Genomic DNA, 6,000 nt, shown 5'->3' with positions numbered 1-6,000 from the left:
AGAGAACAGTTGATAAACTGGAGAGTTGAGGTATTGTTTGGAAGGAAAACAGCAGGCTGGAGATATGAGCTGACAAGAACTTCAAAAAGTGCGAAGTGCTGCATCTGGGACACAGTCATTCCATGTCACAGTATGGGCTGGGTTGTGAGCTGGAGAGAAAACAACTTTGCAGGGAAGGATTGGAGTGATATTGTGGAGAGCAGGTTTAATATGAGCCAACAGCACGTATTTTGAGAAGATAGCAAGTCCTAACCCAAAAATTTAAGAAGACAGAAAAGCCATTTCTACTATTATAGCTGGGTTTCAGCCACAGTGATAGAAATGAGCTCTTCCTCCCCTCTCAAATTGCCTTCTGTTGTGATATCTGAAAGAAAAAATGACTGCACAGAAATCAGAAACAACCAAGTTTTACTTTATTTACATAACAACCCTGCCAGAAAGGCAGATGATCATTTCAGTGTGCTTTATTAGATATGCTGTCTAGGATCTCATCAATTTGGATCTCTTGTCATTATCTCCTGGGAGGGTCCTCAGGACACATCTAACCTTTTTATGAGGTGCTGGCATGGTCCCTAACACAGCCTCAAATGGGCCCTCCAGTGATCATAGAAAGACAAATGCAAAGATATCCTAAAACAACACAGTACACACAAAGGCCTTTTACTCTCCCAAGTAATTTTGGACAGACAGCTAGGTTATTCCCTCACCCTCTATTTTTATCTGGGAAGAAGCCCTTAAAATGCTGACTACAAAGGTAGAAGGGACAAACATAATTCCCAGAAAGCTGTTTGGCTGTGGGAGATGAGTCCTCAGTTTCCCTGCAGAGAGCTGGAACATGAGGAAGGCAGGGAGCCTTAGGGGGGAATATAGCTGGCTGTCCCTCCCCAACTTTGCACCAGGATCCAAGTATGTGAAACTTTTGCAGCCAGCTGCTGTTTTCATACCTGCACCACAGCATGCAACAATGTTGGTCCTTGTGTATATATGGCTCAGACCACACAGGGAAAAAGGCAGCTGTTGCCCTAAAAGAAGCATTGTGGGGCTGCATCTATGCTGCTCAGCAGATCTTTTTGAATTTTTGTTCCCTGCCTTCAGTCTCCACCCAGCAATTCACAGCAGATGAGTGTTGTTGGTAGGCACAGTGCTGTTTCAGAGACCGGGTGATGCGTCTGATGTCTCCACTAAGACGTCAAGCTCAAGGCTGATCAGAAGTTAGACAAGGCTGCACTGGGCTTTTCTGAGAGTGGACTGCAGCTGATGGGTCTGTTTCTGGCACAGAAAGGGGTGGTAGGGGATGGCTGCTCCTTCGTGCTCCATAGGGCATGAAGGGCTGTGGGAAGAGAGGCTGCCTCTTCTCTTCCAGGTGCAAGCACAGCCCTCCTTGCCTCAGCCTTGGCCTTGGCTGCCATGGGCCACCTGGCTCTGCAGCCAGGACAAAGTGGTGATGGGCCATTTTGCAGGTCTGCCAACCAACTTCCCTCAGCAGCTGCTCTGTTTACCTGTGCTTTGTTTACTGTGGAAGAAAATGCCTGGGACCAAGGCAAGCATCCAAACCCAAGCTGACACAGCTCATTTAGGCTTGGCAGGGAGTAGCCCTTCTGGATTCAAAGCCAGTGAAAGGATGGGACTGGCAGAAGGACACTTTGCTGCCTACAATTCTTTAGAAAAGCTTTGTTTGTTGTGCTACCACTCTTGGGAAAAGGGCCTATGAGAGAAGCACAGAACTACAAGAATTTGACTCTGATCTTAAAAGGAGAGGGAAAGCAGGCCATATTCTATTTGTGTGGGTTTGTTTGGGTTTTGTCTTAAAAAACAAAGGACAGAGAAAACAATGGACATTATTCTACAGCAGGGATGTGCAGACATGGATTCCCATACACGTCCATGGGGTGTCCTTTCAGCTCATTACTTTTGGGGCCAGCCTGGCCTGATCTACCTTGAACATGCTGAAACAGAGAGCAAAGACAACAAAAACATTGCAGTTGCACTTCATGCAAGGTCCACACAGATAACATAGGAATACTGACTTCCGTGGGATTTAGGGACCCTATATAACTTTGGGAAACTGGACTTGAGGGTCTCCCCAGGTGCTGAGTCCCTCCTCCAAGCATAGTGTCTGACTTTAGACTATTGATTACTGGCTCTGTGTGTGTGTGTGTGTGTGTGTGTGAGATATATTAAGTCATCTGACAAACAAAAACTAAACATTCCTCAGGCTGTCAACCACAGAAGCATCTTCTTTAAATGTATGTAAACGAAACCAATTTCATTACCAAAATGCTGGCAAACCTTCTGTCCTGCTTGAAGCTGTTAAAAGTCTTTGGTTTCCAAATGCACTAGTGGTGAGCAAAAGCATCAGGCTGCAGGAGGAAGCCTGCTCTCCAAAACGGCAGACAGTCATGTCCAAATGACTCCTCCAAAACACACAGAGAAATAACAACAGAAGTTTCAGTTTTGGGCTGGGAAAGATGAAGGAGGGAAGTGGCTCTGCCAGGCATAGCAGACAGACTGGCCACACAGAAATTGGTATGTGTGGAAGACTCCCAGTTCCTGAAGTAGGACTCACATCATGACCAGGGGGAGATGGTAGAGCACCCCCGAAGTCATTCTTGTCACCTCAGTCTCCTACAGAAAGGAGATGTGGCATCCTGCATGTGTCCCTAGTCTTCATGATGTGGAGGCTGGGACTCGTGGCAGATCTTCCTATGTAGCCCCAGGTAGCCCCACATTGGCCACAGCAGTGCTCAAATAAGGACTGGGAGAACTACTGGGATGATGTCTGGTCAAAAACTGAAGGAACTGAATTAATGGAAAATGCAGAAGATACTTCTGTTTGATAGGATTTGAGATGTTTCTTTTCCTGCCTGCTTGTTTTTATATCCTTCTTAAGAATTATTCAATTGGCTTAAAAACATAACAGCTAATCATTAAATATCCAGATTTCCAGGTTAAAAAAAAATCCATTATTTTCAGATAATGAAAATAGACATGATATAGATACAAACACAAACAAAAGAAAAACATTGTTTGGAATTTTTTAATATTGAATCATTTGAGCATCTGGAAGCACAAATGTAATCTCAAAACCAAAAGCAAGACAGGAGGGGAAAACCAAACCAAACAAACTCTTCCTACCAATCCAAATGCTGTAAATGATGAAAAACTCCTGTGTTTGGATGCAAACCTGGACGGTTTAGCAGCATTTTGAGTTACCAACTCACCCTTCACAGAAGCCCGTGACGCAGGCACTCGTGTTTGATGGACGTATGTGGGTAACCCCGAGGCCTGGGGGCTGACATTACTCGGAAACGCTCATTTTTGGTAGCGTACGTGCCCGGCCCGGCGGGAGGCGGACGGCCTGCCTGTCTCTGGGAGCAGCCCAGCGATTTCTGCGTTCGGAGGCGGTGCGGGTGCCGGCGCGGCCGCGGCTCGGGTGCCGAGCGGCGCTGGGTGCCGAGCCCGGGCGGGCCGCGTGTCCGGGCGGACGGCGCCGCTCGGCGGTGCCGCTCCGGCACTGCAGCCTCCCCGCACCCGCACAAAGGGAAGGGGAAAGGCTGCGGGGGGCAGCGACATCCCGGGGAGGGGGTTCCAGCAGGGCTGTTTCTGACCGCAGTCGCCCAAGATGCCAAGGGCTGGCCAGCCGGGAGTGGGCTTCTTTTCCTAAATCACGGGCTCAGCGTGATGGGGCTAAACTCCGCCTAAAAGGGTTCCTTGTGGGCAGCAATGAACCGACAAAAAAATACTCTCCTGAGCAGTGAGAATCCAGATAGGCTAAGAATCAAGTAAAATTAAGGGAAAATTCCTCCTTGGTTTTTTTTGGGTGTTTTTTTTTGTTGTTGTTGTTTTTTGTTGTTTTTTTTTTCCTTTAATCTGTCCAGATCATTCAAGGATTCAGGATGAGGATGTTTATAAAAAGCCTTGTTTTGTAAATCAGGGACTTGCAGACCCTTGTGTTGTGCTGCAGCTGCTATTTACAGTGGATACTTAAGGAGGTATTTCAGTAAAAGGCCAAGAGGAGCCAGAAAAAAGGAAAATGTAGTTCAAGGCCCTGTTCCCAGCCTGCTAAAGGGATTGGGGTAGACAGCCCCTCTCCAGCCCCTTGTGTCTCTTACCTGCCTCTCTTTTGCCCCTCTGCTGTTCCTGACACAGTGAAACAGTGCTTAGTACAGAGGGACACCCATCTAGGAGCTGCCATGATGCAGATGACATCAGGAATAACGCTAACAGATGGCAGGTCTGAAGAGGAGCCGCTGCCACCAATGCAGGCTGGCAGGCAAACATTCCTGCTCTGGCAGCTGGAACAACGGTAGTGCAAATGAAACATGAACAATTTCCTCCCTGCCAGCAAAGAAAATAGCTCCAGGGAAAAGCCAGGGAGAATAATTGTCAGCCTCCTCTAGGTATCATGGGAACACAGGCCATTCAGTAATCCCCTAGTAAGCAACTGCGTCTTATTTTTAATTCAGAATAAAACCCCAAGAATCTAAGAGCAGGTTCTGCACAATTGCTGAATTAGCTGCACCAGTGCCCCCCTCCTTCTGACCTTTCACTGAAAATCATTGAAGTGAGGCATGCAGGAGTTCTACTGTAAAAAAAATTGGTTCATAACTGAGGGTGAATCTCCTGTCACAGAACGATGCGGATAGGACAAATATTTAACATTCTTCTTGCTGCTGTCTTTGAAGAAGATGCTGATCATTAGACCAGTGAAATTCCTCCTTTCTCAACCAGGTCACTCTGTCTTCAGATGCCTCTTTTCTTTTTTTTTTTTACTTTTATTTTCCTTTAGTCATCGTTAAAATATGCTGCAGCCTTACAGCATGTACTGCAAGCTGGCTGGTGTGCCCCCAGAAACTTTCAGTAGCAGCAAGCACGGACAGGGTTGATGCTGGCATTCACAATGAACATGGCTTATCCTCACTGATATTTGAAGAGCTACAACAATGCAGAAATCCTGTAAGCCTCAATAAAGTCAAAATCCTGTAAATAGTTGTCAGTAATTCACAATAATATACTAATAACTGGTGCTATTGGGTTCAATGGGACTACCCCTCACAGCGGGAACTGTGTCAGACTACCAGAATATCTGCACTCGGGCATTCCAGCAGCAGCTAGTTATGGATACAAAGGGAATAATTAAAGAATAAGGTAGATATCCCTGATGTACTTTCCCAGTTTCCAGTAACTTCCTATGCTACTGGCACAGTACCTGATTTTTTGCCCCCTGTTATAGGGAATGTTCTTCTGTCTCTTGTGAAATTCAGCACACACATCTGTTGTCATCCCAGTAGGTACCAGGATTCCCTCCAAGCAGGGGTCTCAATTATGATCATTTTATGCCATGGGCTCCACTTCTATTTGCAGATTAGCCTGTTTAAGAGATTTCTCTGAAATAAAGGACTTGTGTAAGGATAATGCAGTATGTACATGACTACCAGCTTTTCCTATCTGCAGGAACCCACTGAGCAGCATACCTCTGGCTCTGGTATAAGAAAACTGATGAATACAAAACTGCCATGAACACACATTGTAATGAGCACAGCTGCTGTTTAAAAAAGTAAAACGGCAAGCTATTTCTAAATCCAGGGCTTGGAGAGCAATCACTCTTCATACCCTGCAGCCTGGAAAAGGCACAGACCAAGAAAAGATAACAAGAGGCCTGCTCAGTCCTTATCACAATTTTTCTTTTGCTTTTTTTTCCTTGGTCCTCACTCTCCCTTGCCTTCCTTCACTGGTAAAACCCTGCTCTCATTTCCTCAGACATGGATGCAGCAGAAATAACATGGGTAGGAAGCATGTTTTCCTCTGCTAGATTACTGGCACACAGGAGCCCCATTCCAAAATTAATTCTCCAGACGGTATCTCTCATCCAGCCTCAGGAGTGGAAAAAGCCACAGAGACAGACATGAATCACAGGTGATGCCTCTAAACCTCTTTTTATCCTCCCTTCAATCTGATTCAAGGGGGGAGCAAAAAACCCCAGCACATTCCCGTAGTGGC

Source organism: Pseudopodoces humilis, chromosome 2, assembly GCF_049639895.1.
Source record: "Pseudopodoces humilis isolate 2021_Gansu_Grassland_sample_001 chromosome 2, ASM4963989v1, whole genome shotgun sequence".
In the NCBI taxonomy this organism is placed as follows: domain Eukaryota; kingdom Metazoa; phylum Chordata; class Aves; order Passeriformes; family Paridae; genus Pseudopodoces; species Pseudopodoces humilis.
The sequence above is the reverse complement of the archived record's forward strand: the minus strand, read 5'-3'. Positions refer to the sequence as shown.